This window comes from Lepidochelys olivacea (genome assembly GCF_965140295.1).
Source record: "Lepidochelys olivacea isolate rLepOli2 genome assembly, chromosome: 4".
Taxonomy (NCBI): domain Eukaryota; kingdom Metazoa; phylum Chordata; order Testudines; family Cheloniidae; genus Lepidochelys; species Lepidochelys olivacea.
Window position 1 is genome coordinate 116,961,701 of NC_140414.1, and position 14,837 is coordinate 116,976,537.

Sequence of the window (14,837 nt, forward strand, 5' to 3'; positions counted from 1 at the left end):
AATTTTCCCATGTTGATACTTTCCCCCCACTTTTAGCATTTTAAGTGGGAATGTTTCTGACTTATTTAGAACGTATGGATCCAAAAGACTGAAATTTAAGCTGATTTCAAAAGAAAATTATCTGATAACAGTTCTATTCCCCTGCCAAACGAAATTCCATTAACCAGCTGAAATGGGACTTAATAACAATCACGTAAACCAATTAGTTTCAATTTATAACTCCATTAGGCGTGTTATTTATCACCACATTGCTTTATAGAACTATGATTCCTTCTGACTTTGGGCACATTAAATAAATACAACCTGGGGTGCTAAATATAAAATGCTAATGAAAATACTCTGAGCAAGACTTACTTCTCTGACACTGGATCAGTGAGAAATCTCATTCCTCTTCCACATTCAACATCAGAGATAGTCTGGACTTGATCATAAAAATATGATTACCTCTAATAACATAGGTATCGTTGGAAACTGTTACTGGATGAAATATTTTGCCTACTCAGTCTCCTTTATATTTACTGATAGTAATACAATGCCAAAGTAACTTGGAATAGTATGATCACTGTATTGTAAATGTATTTCATTCCTTCTTTAAATGCCTCTTTCACTATTTAAAAATGTTATTGTTCCCAAAACTATGAATTCCATAGTGCCTGGAATCTATCATTTAACCATTGTAATCTGCCCCACCCTAAGCATTTTGCTGACAGTTATAACGAAAATCAAATGTTTCTAAAGTCCGAGGATTGAAATGGAAAATCACATTTAAAATGTTCAGAACTGAGTTGTTTTCATGTGTGGGATAATAAAGTGCAGTGGATCTATTTTAATATTGTTTTTCACTGGGAGTGCTGAGGGATTTTTATGACCACATAATTAATCCTAATACCAAGACAAAAGGTTTCCCTCCCAAACAAACAGACTATGGGTTTCAGATCAATGAGAGTGACTATGTCACGTACTTCTGTACCAGATGTGGACTAACCACAGAACTTGCTTATACACACCAGATGTGATCATCATAAGATCCTTTAATGCTCTGCCAGGTATAGCCGAGGTTTTTTTACATAAGGTATTTTACTCACAGTGCCACCTAGTGGCTGAACAGTACAGTAGAGTTTAGCATTCCATTACATCTCCCCCTTTAAATTCTACATTCCTACTATTTACAGTATTTACATCATGCTGTCTTTGAAGTTCAGTATGCATCAGTCTGTTAAGTGTCTCTGAAACATACTGGTTTTCTAATTAATTACCCAAACTCATAACAACGTGGTCATTAGGCTGTCCATTAGTTGCAAATGGCTGTGGTCAGTTTGAAATCCTTGAGTTGTCTCTTGGTCTGCATCTGCCATCTATAGAGTTTGCGCTTTTGATTGTTCTTTCTGAGGAACAAACTGTAGATGACAATGGTTTGTTGAACTCTCCACTGTCACTCTTGATTACATGTGATCTGGGCACTGAATTCTTTTTCATTATGACAGCTAGAACTGTCCATTCTTTTTCTCCATCCAATTTGACATGAACATGGTCACCAGGTTCTAGACCTGGCATTTCTCTAACTGAGTAACATCCACTGTGTGACAGGTTGTCCCCCTGTAAGGTGCCACATAATGTACCTGGATACAACTGAGCCCACCTGTTCTGTCAGCCTGGGCCCCCTTTACCCTGTCACACACAGGCAGGGTCACACCCAGCTGCAGAAAGAAACAGACACTGACATCAGCTCTGGGAAGACTCAGCTTAAGAGACTTGCCCCAGCACTTTGGTGCCCACTCCCTTGGGGTGCAGACCCAAAGGTATATTGTCTTGAGCTGTATAGAAAAATCTGCACAGTGCAAGCTCATAAAAATTTGGCCTCTCCCTCAATGTGAAGAGAGATATGCACAGCTTCTTGCCACCCCTCTCCCCCCGATATGGATTGTACACACTGGGTTATGTTATAAACAAGAAATATGTTTATTAACTACAAAAGACAGATTTTAAGTGATCATAAGCAATAGCAAACAGAACAAAGCAGATTACTAAGCAAATACAACAAAACATGCAAACTAAGCTTGATTCACTAAAGAAACAGGTTACAAAATGTAATTTCTTACCCTAAATGTTGAATTAGGCAGGGTGCAGAGTTTCTGTAGCTTAGAGTTCTAATTATCTCTTCTTACAGACTGGACCCCTGTCTCAGTCTTGACTCACCCCTGCTTTTCCCCTCAGATACTTTCAGAAGTCTTTCTTCTTGGGTAGGCAATGGAGGAGAGTCAAGATTAACCCCCTCCCCAGCCTTAAAAAGGATTTTCCTAAGGCAGGAAATCTTTGTTTGATCCCTATCCTCCTATAGAGGAAAAGTACCAGCAGTGTCCAAAGTTGTATTTGGTATCTGGTGATTTTATCACCTGACCTGGTTATGTCACAGCTACGTCCCAGGATGCCTCTCAGGAAGGAGAAAGATTAGTATCTTCACAGTTTTATCATTTCTTCCTAATGGCCCTTCAAGGTTGTGATGGCCAGTTGTCTAGGGAGTATCTCCCAAATACACACACAGTTGTAATTGTTACATAGTCAATATTTCTACCTTTAGATACATAAATGATACATGCATTCAAATTAGATAATCACATTCAGTAAATCATAACCTTTCCAATGATACTTACAAGACCAATCTTGTATAAAATATATCTTAGGCGATACTCATATCATAACCATATTTCTATGAAGAATATGGGGTGTAATGTCACAAGTCATAAAAGTGTTCACAGGTTCTTTTAGACTTTTTATCCAGTTTGTCTCTTCTGACATGTCTGGCCATTTTTGAGATAGATTCTTTTCCAAAGTTCGAACAATAGTTCTGAGTTGTCTTCCCTTCAGCAGTTGTATTAGAATTCTTTTAGAATTATTTGAGGGGGTCAACAAACATGTGGACTAGGGTGATCCAGTGGATATAGCATAGTTGGACTTTGACAAGGTCCTTCACCAAATACTCTTAAACAAAGTATGCAGTCATGGGATAAGAGGGAAGGTCCTCACATGAATTAGTAACTGGTTAAAAGGTAGAAAACAAAAGGTAGGAATAAATGGTCAGTTTTCAGAATGGAGAGAGGTAAATAGTGGTGTCCCCCAGGGATCTGTACTGGGACTAGTACTGTTCAACATATTCATGAATGATCTGGAAAAAGGGGTAAACAGCGAGGTGGCAAAATTTGCAGATAATTCAAAATCACTCAAGATAGTTAAGTCCAAAGCAGACTGTGAAGAATTACAAAGGGATATCACAAAACTGGGTGACTAGGCAATAAAATGGTAGATGAAATTCAACATTGATAAATGCAAAGTAGTGCACATTGGAAAACATAATCCCAATGTGATGGCGTATACCAGACACGCTGAGGCCTCATACCCTAATCCAGGAAAGAAACAGTGAAGGTGAGTCTCCCAGGCCTGCCTATGAAGACTGCAGAGAAGCAGCCAATCAGAATGCAGCAGGCTTAGTTAAAAGAAGTTGCAGGGCTTGAGCAGGGCAGTTGCTGGCTGGGACCAGAAGGTTGAGGAAGGGTTGGAAGACTCTGAAACTCTTCAGGCAAGAAGGCTGGGGAAGATCCTGCACAAACAGGGAAGAGACACAGAGAACCCACAGTATTCTTGCCAGCAAGTTAAAGAAGTATGGGCTGGATGAATGGACTATAAGGTGGATAGAAAGCTGGCTAGATTGTCAGGCTCAACAGATAGTGATCAATGGCTCCATGTCTAGCTGGCAGCCGGTATCAAGTGGAGTGCCCAAAGGGTTGGTCCTCGGGCCAGTTTTGTTCAATATCTTCATAAATGATCTGGAAGATGGTATGGATTGCACCCTCAGCAAGTTTGTAGATGACACTAAACTGGGAGGAGAGGTAGATACGCTGGAGGGTAGGGATAGGATACAGAGGGACCTAGACAAATTAGAGGACTGGGCCAAAAGAAATCTGATGATGTTCAACAAGGACAAGTGTAGAATCCTGCACCTAGGACGGAAGAATCCCATGCACTGCTACAGACTAGGGACTGAATGGCTAGGCTGCAGTTCCGCAGAAAAGGACCTAGGGGTTACAGTGGACGAGAAGCTGGATATGATTCAACAGTGTGCCATTGTTGCCAAGAAGGCCAATGGCATTTTGGGATGTATAAGTAGGGGCATTGCCAGCAAATTGAGGGACGTGATCGTTCCCCTCTATTCGACATTGGTGAGGCCTCATCTGGAGTACTGTGTCCAGTTTTGGGCCCCACACTACAAGAAGGATGTGGAAAAATTGGAGAGAGTCCAGCGGAGGGCAACAAAAATTATTAGGGGGCTGGAGCACATGACTTATGAGGGGAGGCTGAGGGAACTGGGATTGTTTAGTCTGCAGAAGAGAAGAATGAGGGGGGATTTGATAGCTGCTTTCAACTACCTGAAAGGGGGTTCCAAAGAGGATGGATCTAGACTGTTCTCAGTGGTAGCAGATGACAAAAAGAGGAGTAATGGTCTCAAGTTGCAGTGGGCGAGGTTTAGGTTGTATATTAGGAAAAACTTTTTCACTAGGAGGGTGGTGAAACACTGGAATGCGTTACCTAGGGAGGTGGTGGAATCTCCTTCCTTAGAAGTTTTTAAGGTCAGGCTTGCCAAAGCCCTGGCTGGGATGATTTCGTTGGGGATTGGTCCTGCTTTGAGCAGGGGGTTGGACTAGATGACCTCCTGAGGTCCCTTCCAACCCTGATATTCTATGATTCTATGAACCCGAGGACTGTACCCTAAGGTAATGGGTGAAGGTGATGTAACTGAGTGGGAAGCAGCCCATGGAAAGCAGCAGCAACTATTAAGGGAAGCAGTATGTGGCTGCTGTTTATAAGGTCCCTAGGTTGGGATAAGGATGGGATAAGGCTTTGTGCTAAAAGGCTGAGAAAGGGGCAAAATTTAAACAGGCCCAGAGATGGGGCTGAAGACCTGGAGAGGGCTAACTATTTGTTGGGCTTTGTTAAGAGATGACCTGGCTGGAGAGCTTGGGCATGGAGAACCAATAAAGACAGAGTCTTCAGGGAGAAAGTTCTGGGGGCATTGCTCTGTAACAAGGTTCAGAAGGGCTGGAGAACTGGCCCAGAGACAGTGTTGTGGATACCAACAAGGGCACAGTGATAGTCCTTGTTGGAACTTTGTTAACCCAGAAGGGGTTTATCCATTTTAGATTATGTGTCACTTAGCCAGAGGGCTGAGCCACTGAAGACCCACCTGAAGGGGGCATCAGCCAATGCGGGGTGCTGAGAGCAGAGAAAAAGAGTGCAGGATCGCATCCAGGTGACAAGAGATGCTCATGAGGGGTGAGTGTGCCCTGTCACATCCAACTATACCTTTAAAATGTTGGGGTCTTAATTAGCTGTTACCACCCAAGAAAGAGATCTTGGAGGCATTGTGGATAGTTCTTTGAAAACATCCGCTCAATTAATCAAAAAAAGTTAAGAGAATGTTAGGAACCATTGGGAAAGGGAAAGATAATAAGACAGAAAATATCATAATGCCTCTATATAAATCCAGGTACGCCTACACCTTGAATACTATTTGCAATTGTGATTACCCCATCTCAAAAAAAGATATTGTAGATTTGGAAAAGGTACAGAGAAGGGCAACAAATTCTCTGGTGAAAACATGCTTTTTCATAAACCACATTTCCCTGAGATATAAAGTATCCATCAAACATAGCCAGAACCCTTTTACAGTCACCTTTGTGACTGTTTTCAGTAAAGTCACAGGATTTAAAAATATGCTCTGCCTGCTTCCCCAACGCATAAATTAAAAAGAAACCTGTATATCTCCAGTTTCTTTGTAGAGGTTGCTTGCAATTTGAAATCTTCCAAAATACTGCTCCCAGTCTGTCCATTGGGAAGGTTTGTGGAAGCTGAAGTTCTTTGGGACACTAAAGTAGCATGTTGATGAGATCTTGCAACCTTTGTTGCTTTGTACTTTCTGTCTGTAAACTTGTTGCTGTTTCCCTTCTGTTCTTTGTCCCATGTACTTCTGTATCAGATATGGTCAGAGAGCTTGTTTACACACACACCAGATTTGTTCATCATAAGACTCTTTAATGCTCTGTCAGGTATGGCTGAGATACCTTGGTTTAAATAAGATTTTTACACACAGTGCTAGCTAGTGGCTGAACAGGTTAGCGTTCCTTTACAGAGTATAAAAATCAAACAGTGAATAACATCCCTTTGTGCACCAAATGCTGAAAGCTAAGAGAGGAGCGGCATTTTCTTCCAAATTATCTGGCTTTTACTGTATGTGCTGGAGCCAGACATAGTAAACCAGATACAGTTTGAGACTTGTGGAATTTATCTCTCAACCAAGCAAGGAGGTGAATTAATACATTTTTTATTTTTACTTTTGTAGATATTAAATAGCTGAAGATTCTCCAGCATATTCCTACCAGATGGCAAGAAACACTTCCTATAATTGTGTTCCAACTGTGGATCTCTTCCTCAGGGAGCTGGCATTCTAAAGGTAGAAAAAGAAAGCCATAATGTAAAATGACAGAGATAAGAAAAAGGGTGAGAGCAGCCTCATTGGATTCAGATAATGGTTGACCAAGGAAATGGATTGAGAATTGAATGAGACGCTGTTTTTCACCAAGTTATATAAAAGATGTAGTGAAGGAGAATAGAGAACTTGACGGCCACCATGGCTAAAATGTGCTGATGCATGTAATGACAGGCTAGAGGGCTGCACAGGATGCGGGCACAGGCAGATTTATTTGTTGATCAAAGTTGACCAGAAAAGGATTTTTAACATGAAAGAAAACACACGTTATGGATGTGCTGTTGAATGGCCACTCTGCTGTGGGAGCCACCATGAACAATTTTGACTGATTTGGCTTGATACCTTCAGGAGGCTCCAAAGAACTCTGCTGCAGTGAGGGCTCTGCTGCCCTTTCAAGCACACATTTGCCTCCCACTAGGGCCCAGTCCTCTTCCTTTTTCAGACAGCTAGTTCCTCAGGAGCATTGTCAGGGAGTGGTGCCTGACCTCCAAAATCCAACACAGGGACTGGGGCACTCTGTGTGCCCTTCCCACATTGCAAACCAGACAGCTGACACTTGAGTTCTTAATTTGGAAGCACCTATCCTTTCCAGAAACTAAACGGACTGTGTGTGACTGAGAGACCATGGAAAGAGGCTAGGCAGTGCTGGTCACCAGATAGCTGAAGAAGTGCCCTCTGACATACCAGTACTTGCATCACAGAATGAATACGAGGATCGGTATGACATAAATTTCCATAGACACCTCACACAACCTTGTCTGAGTTGAAACCAGAAGGTGTTGTGTGAGGTGTCTATGGAACCAATATGTAAGGCATAGTGAGTTTTTGTCAGGCCTGTTACAGAACAGTTCACCCTTTGCCCCTTGGCAGTGAGGGATTCTTAGGATCAGTTAGATGTATGTAATCTGCCAAGCAAGTTGTTAGGAAAATAAAACATTCATATTTGAATGAAGCAAATTTATATTTCTTTTTAGGTCTATGCTGGGGTTTTAAAAATGATGGGCAAATTGCAAGGGTTCAGAGACTGAGGTTCCTAGATACAGATCAATCCAGCTGGTGCTTGATCTTCAAGGAGGCTATGTCACTTAGGGATTTGCCATGAAGATGATGAGAGACTGAGGTTAAGTATCCAAAAGGTCATATACATACATGCAGTTTATCCAAAAGTTTGAGACATGCTTCACCAGGTCCTACCAAGTCGGTGCTCCTCCCCAGTCCCCATCAGCAAACAATGCATCCTTCCTCAAACAGGTTGGATTCCCCTACCTACTGCATTGTTTTCTTTTGGAAGGTGTGGAGACCTACGCTATCGAACCTTGAAAAGAACATTAATATTAAAGTGCTAACTTCAGTAAACTGTTTCTTGGAGTTGCAGATTATACAATCAGAACTCTTAGCAGCACTGCTAAGATAGTAAACTCTTCCGGGCAGTACCCAGAACAATGATGATGTTTAGGAAATAATAAACAATAATAGAACATACTGATAGGCCTGCTGAGGTTTATGATGTGACAATAGCACATTGTAGAGGGAGCTCAAAGTTACCATTCTCAGTGATTTCCCAATCCACTGGGGAACAAACATTTCAACCCATGCCTCCAACTTCCTTCTCCTGACAGTTTCCACACAATTCTCATGTTAAAAACTAACCAAAATTATGCCAGAACTACATACCTGGGTGTTACAATGACATCATACTTGCAATGCAGTTCCTACTTCTGTCCAAATACAACCTATTGACTCTATTTCAGTCACATACATTTTCCTCAGAGTTTTAATAAGTATAGATTTCTTCATAAAGCAATATTTGGTGGTAGATTATAATAGACCGTTATTCCTGGATTCTGCCTTGATTAAGGCTAACATTGTTCTGGTAAATCCCCAGTTATTGTAATCAGTAATGGCGTCAGTGGAATAAGATAGAACCACAATGGAATTGTTCTGATATTACAATAATATAGCTATGAATAATGGAATAGCTGAGGTGAAAATGTGAAATAATTATAGTTTGCCTTTCAAGTTGATCCCATGTCCAGTGAAGTCAACAGAAAGACGTTTATTGACTTCAGTATGCTTTGGATCAGGGCTTTATTGAGTCATAGTAAATGTAATTACTACAGATTTGCACTAGTGAAAGTGAAATCAGAATTTGGCTGCTAATGCATATTGTACTTTCCATCTGAGGATCTCAAAGAAAATCACAAACATTAATTCAGCTTCACAACACCCCCATGAGACAGATAAGTATTATACTCATCTATATTATTTTTGTAGAGGACACTACACAAAATGTAAAGCACTGTACACATATTTAAAATGATTGAACACTGTGTTATCAATGGATAAAATAAGGCATACAGACTATACTTTGCCCCTCTGGGCACTCTTTAAAATTTCAGTGAATTTTAACAGGATGCCTGTCAAGGCAGAATTTAGCTCAGAGAGGTTAATGAATTGATAATGACACCAATATCTGTCAAGGTGAGAACTCCAAGTAGCCCATTCTGAGTGGAGCTTCGTTGTGTAGCAATAATGAATTGTCTGGTATGGCACTTAAAGAAATTTGCAAACTATATGCTGACAATGCAGCAAGAACACCCAGCCTTAACGAGGGATAGATTCTACCACCCTTGTTCCGATTAAAATCAATGAGACTACTTATGGAACAAGTTGCCACTCAGCGTGAATGAGTGTGATAGAATCTGGTTCAGAGACTGTCAAAAATAACATAGCTTTTGAATTCTGGAACAAAAACAAACACCTGTTATTGTGCACAAATGTTTTTAAATAACAAAGCAGGAGTGGAAGGAGTAGAATGAAAATATTGCCTTATTTCTGCAGTAAATATTGTCTGGTTTGTGTAAATCAGTGTACTCTTTCAGGGCCCAACCCAACACACACTGAAGGTTATAGAAAGACTCCCAATGGAAGTTTTACTGGGAACTTAGAATGTTCCCCAGGTAATTCCTATGGACATACATGTAATAATTGTAATGCAACAATATCTGACCGAGACTTTAACCCAGGCTTCAAGTAGTACATTGATGGCAGCAGCAGTCAAGACTCATATTACACATCCCAGTTTATTTTGACAAATGCTTGTAGGAATAGTAGTGAGCACCTTTGTAAACAATAACTGTAGCTAGTATTGTAGCTAGGTACTTATGTTGATAAGACTCAGAAGAACTAAATTTTTGAATCCCAGAGGTTGCAAATGACATATATTTATCTATGGCTACACACTGAATTTCAGCAACGAATACAGGCTAAACCCAACTCTTGTCTTCAATACTTCCTGAAATATTTTAAAAAATTGCTAAAAACATACTTTGTCAAAAGAGGGATACTCTAACTATGATAATTACAGTGCTCTCTATCTGCAATATCACTGTGTCATAGTGTTGGCAGTTCAAATGTCAGATCAGTCCAAGCTGTTTCTGTGCAGTGTTTCTGATGATAGTTTCCTGAGCCATGTTCACGAAACACTCTCAGTGGCCTGCTAACGGATATCCCCCCACACACTCAGAAAACAGGGCAACATTTATAAAGTGGTCACAGATCTACAACTGTTAGTTTCTGTCTCAGAGTCATCCTCGTAGAAAAGAATGATCTGTGATTCTTGCCTGGGTAGTGTTGGCTACTGGTACTGATGTTGTGCAGGAGGTCAGACTAGATGATCATAATGGTCCCTTCTGACCTAAATATCTATGAATCTATGATGTCAACAGACAATAAAATTTACTGTCTACTCTAGCAGGTTAAAAGTGCAGAAAATTCAGGCCTGCAAATTTCCATGTCTTCGTTTCTATATCTTAATCAGTTTCTAATCCAGAACTGAATCTTACCTCTCACCCTGTGAGAAATTTTATCAAAGGGTTTTGAAAGTCCAAAAACATTATATCTAGATCTCATTTGTCTACTGACTTATTGATTCCCTCAAACCCTCTCCAAATTAGTAGAATTCTTTATGTGTGTGTCCTATAACTCTTCCTTTAATGATTTTTTTCAATAAAAAATACCTGGGACTGAAGAAAGGTTTACTGATTCATAATCCACAGGAAGAAAAGGAGGACTTGTGGCACCTTAGAGACTAACCAATTTATTAGGATCCACAATCCACAGGATAATCGCTAGCACATTTTTCAAAGCTAGGTACATGCTTACTCTCCAATTCTCTAGCACAGTAGCTAATTTTAATGATGGTTGCATATTTTTCTTAGAATTACACCAACAATATTCATAACTTCCCTCCAAAATATTAGATTAATATCATTGGATCCTGCTGACTTAACTATAATTTAAAAGATTATGATGTTCTAGCAATGTCATCTCTCTGTGCATTAATACTGTGAGATTGGGCTCATCAAATGGCAAAAACCACTAATCATAAGCTCCATAGATTTTAGGAAAGCATTTGGCAGACTCTATCATGATTCACTCTGAAACATCTTGAAGTGTTACGGTAGGCAAAAAAATGTACATAATCAAGACTCTATATCACGGTGCAGCTTACACAGTTCAAGTTAATGCAGACTTGAGCTAATGGTTTAATATAGACACTGGTGTCATACAAAGAGGTATTCTCTTCATTATGAGAAGAAGTGTAGATCGATACTATGCAGGTGGCAGATGGTTTAACAACAGTACAATAGAAGATTTAGATTTTGCCGAAAATACAACTGAAAAAACAACTCTAAAGTGAATCCTAGCAACTCCCAACTCAGTCATTATGTTAAAAGGCAAACAAACTCTAGAGATGAGTCAATTCACATACCTTGCCTGTAATTTGCAAGCCCCTGGGGATATCCAGAGGGAAATAATGTCACAAAATGTCCAGGTGAGCAGCTGCATTCACCATCTTAAACAAGATTTGGTCATTGAAAATGTACAATTTATAACCAAACTACAATACTTCAACTAAAATGTTATTTCCACCTTAATGTATGGTTGTGAAGGCTGGAAATCCGCCAAAGGTACAGATATCTAAATGCCTTTTAAAGAAAATGCCTCAGGAAAATTCTAAATATTAAATGGAATGAATTTATAACAATTGCCGAGTTTCATCAGAGAGAGAGCAACAATTTCCACATATCTATTCAGGGGACACCGTCATAGGTGTCACATCAGCCACACTATCAGAGGCTCGTTCACCTGCACATCTACCAATGTGATATATGCCATCATGTGCCAGCAATGCCCCTCTGCCAAGTACATTGGTCAAACTGGGCAGTCTCTACGTAAAAGAATAAATGGACACAAATCAGATGTCAAGAATTATAACATTCAAAAACCAGTTGGAGAACACTTCAGTCTCCCTGGTCACTCGATTACAGACCTAAAAGTCACAATATTACAACAAAAAACTTCAAAACCAGACTCCAACAAGAGACTGCTGAATTGGAATTAATTTGCAAACTGGACATGATTAAATTAGGCTTGAATAAAGACTGGGAGTCGATGTGTCATTACACAAAGTAAAACTATTTCCCCATGTTTATTTTCCCCCCTACTGTTCCTCACACGTTCTTGTCAACTGCTGGAAATGGCCCATCTTGATTATCACTACAAAAGGTATTTTTTCTCTCCTGCTGGTAATAGCTCAGCTTAACTGACCACTCTCATTATAGTGTGTATGATAACACTCATTGTTTCATGTTCTCTGTGTATATATATATATATCTTCCTACTGTATTTTCCACTGCATGCATCTGATGAAGTGGGTTTTAGCTCACGAAAGCTTATACTCAAATAAATTTGTTAGGCTCTAAGGTGCCACAAGTACTCCTGTTCTTTTTGCGGATACAGACTAACACAGCTGCTACTCTGAAACCAACGATTTCTTATCTCTGAAGTTATCCAGAAAAGAAGGTGGAAATATCTGGGGCATGAGTTAAGAATGGAGCCAGAATATCTGTCATGGCAGAAGTGCCATTAGACAGTTGGAGGAACATAGAAAAAGGGGTCAACAAAAAAAAATCCCTCTGATTAACAGTTCTTAGAGAGGGAAACCTTATGTGAATTAATGAGGAGGGCAAAGAGTAGACAGAATAGCAGAGCCCTGTTTGTGCTCTAGGTGATGTTTGGCAGTGTTGGGAAGGATTCAGATTCAACTGTGCACATCACTAGAATACCTGAGCACATAATAAAACTGTCATCACCACAGTGTTCCAACACCACTTCCCTCATCTTTGAGAATGCCTCATCTTTATTACATGTGAGAAGTAGCTCAGGGGTTAAGTATCATCCGATCATCCTTTTCATTGAGGGCTGCTGGGAAGAAGTAATTTAGGTTCTCTGTAATATCCTTATCCTCCTTGGTTGTGCTATTCTCCAGATCCACTAATTTTCTCCCAGCTTTTTTACTTTTGATATATCTCTCTTTAATATGTCCTTAGCTATTTGGCTCTGCAGGTATCTTCCTAGCCTTCAGTTTCATATTTTACCTGCCATAATTTAGGTTCCTTTTTACTGGAACCATTTTCTGTTTCCATTCCACTCTTTGAAGGCCAACTTTTTTTTGGATTGAATAAGACCTTTCCTCAAGACATTTAACTATATTTATATTTAGTCCCCTTTCCTCTTTTCAGAGTGCATTTTATATTTTAAATTATTTTACTATTCCAGGTTTTAAATGCAAGGGAAGTTAACATATAATGAAGGGAAAATTAAAGTTTTGAATAGAGCCATTCATTATTAATAATATTCATTATAAATGGAGCCCATTTTTTGGCTAGTGAACATAGGTGCTGGAACAATTTTTATAGTGGGGGTGCGAAAACTATTACCAATGTATTTGGTTTTTTCTATTTCAAGCTGGGGGTGCTGCCACAACCCCAGAACCATTAGTTCCAGCACATATGTTAGTGAATCATTCATGATCCAGTCTTGCTTTTCTGAATGCATCAATTTACTCATAACTATTCAACAAATACTTTTGATGAAAATTATTTCCAAGTTATTGGATACTCACAAACTGTTTGGTTACCTAAATCATGTGAAATTGTTTCTTCCATTTAACTGAATGACTAAATCTTTCAGAATAGAATAACAAAATGGGGTCTCTTGGAGTCATTGTGTTGTGTGAGGACTTGCGAAAAAGGGACTCACAGCTGGAGAGGCTGGCAGGGAAAGACCTGAAAAGTTCTAGATAAGGCTCCAGGGCAGATATTAAGATGGTGTAAATCAGTGTAATTCTATTGACTTCAACTGATCTTCCAGAACAGGAGCTTTCAACCTTTCCAGATTATTGTACCTCTTTAAGGAGTCTGATTTGTCTTGTGTACCCCCATGTTTCACCTTGCTTAAAGACTACTTGAGTACAAAATCAAACATAAAAATACAAGTGTGTTACAGCACACTATTACTGACAAATTACTTACTTTCTCATTTTTACCATATAATTCTAAAATAAATCAATTGGAATATAAATATTGTACTTACATTTCAGTGTATAGCATGTAGAGCAAGATAAACAAGTCATTGTCTGTATGAAATTTCAGTTAGTACTGACTTTGCTAGTGCTTTTTAGGAAGCCTATTGTAAAACTAAGCAAATATCTAGATGAATTGATGTACCACCTGAAACACCTCTGTGTACCCCAGGGATACATGTACCCCCGGTTGAGAACCACTGCTCCAGATGACAATCTGGTCTCCAAGCTGTTGGTTTCTTAGCTATCCTGTTCCTGGATCCCAAGCCCTTTTTAGTTTACCTACAGAGTAGAATAGTCAACCAGTCTGGTTACAAGAAGAACTGACCTGAACCTATTCTAAGGTTCAAATGTTTTGTTATTTTTCTCAGTTTTCATGAACCATTTAGTTTTGGCAGGGCCTGGAGGCAGAAATACCACAAAATATACTGTTCTCACAGTATTTCCAGCCTAGTTTCCAAACCAAAGAGGTTTGGTCAAGTTCAAATAAGCTTTGCATAAACATTCTAACTTGCAGAGGCTTTTGCTGAAAATTACAACCTCTGAATCTTTTCATGTCCATCCATCCCAAGTAGTGAATTTTACAAATCCTCTCTCTCAGTGTAATATATGCAGAAAGGAGAATGAGAGAGACCCAGTGAGCAGGAGTGGGAGATGCATATTATAACTTAACATTTAGAACCTGACTTTCCAAAAACGTTTAGGGAGTGGGTGGAGCCTTGGCTCTGCTCTCACAATGTATTGGCATTGTAATTTGCTGCTCATATAGGTGAGTAATAAATGATCCTCCTTCTTCCCATATAGAGCTAGATGGTAAAAGTGAAGTAACTGTGCTCTTATATATAGAATTCCTTTCCTGCACTGCTCCTC

The 14,837-nt window shown here is 39.6% G+C and overlaps 1 long non-coding RNA gene across 1 annotated transcript in view; it reads left to right on the forward strand.

Moving 5' to 3' along the window:
* Positions 1 to 14,837, forward strand: part of LOC311519703 — a 243,931-nt gene that overhangs the window by 138,021 nt on the left and 91,073 nt on the right. Inside the window, exon 2 of the long non-coding RNA XR_014711353.1 lies at positions 6,392 to 6,502. This is a non-coding gene — a long non-coding RNA (uncharacterized lncRNA). The remainder of the gene's footprint in view (positions 1 to 6,391; positions 6,503 to 14,837) is intronic.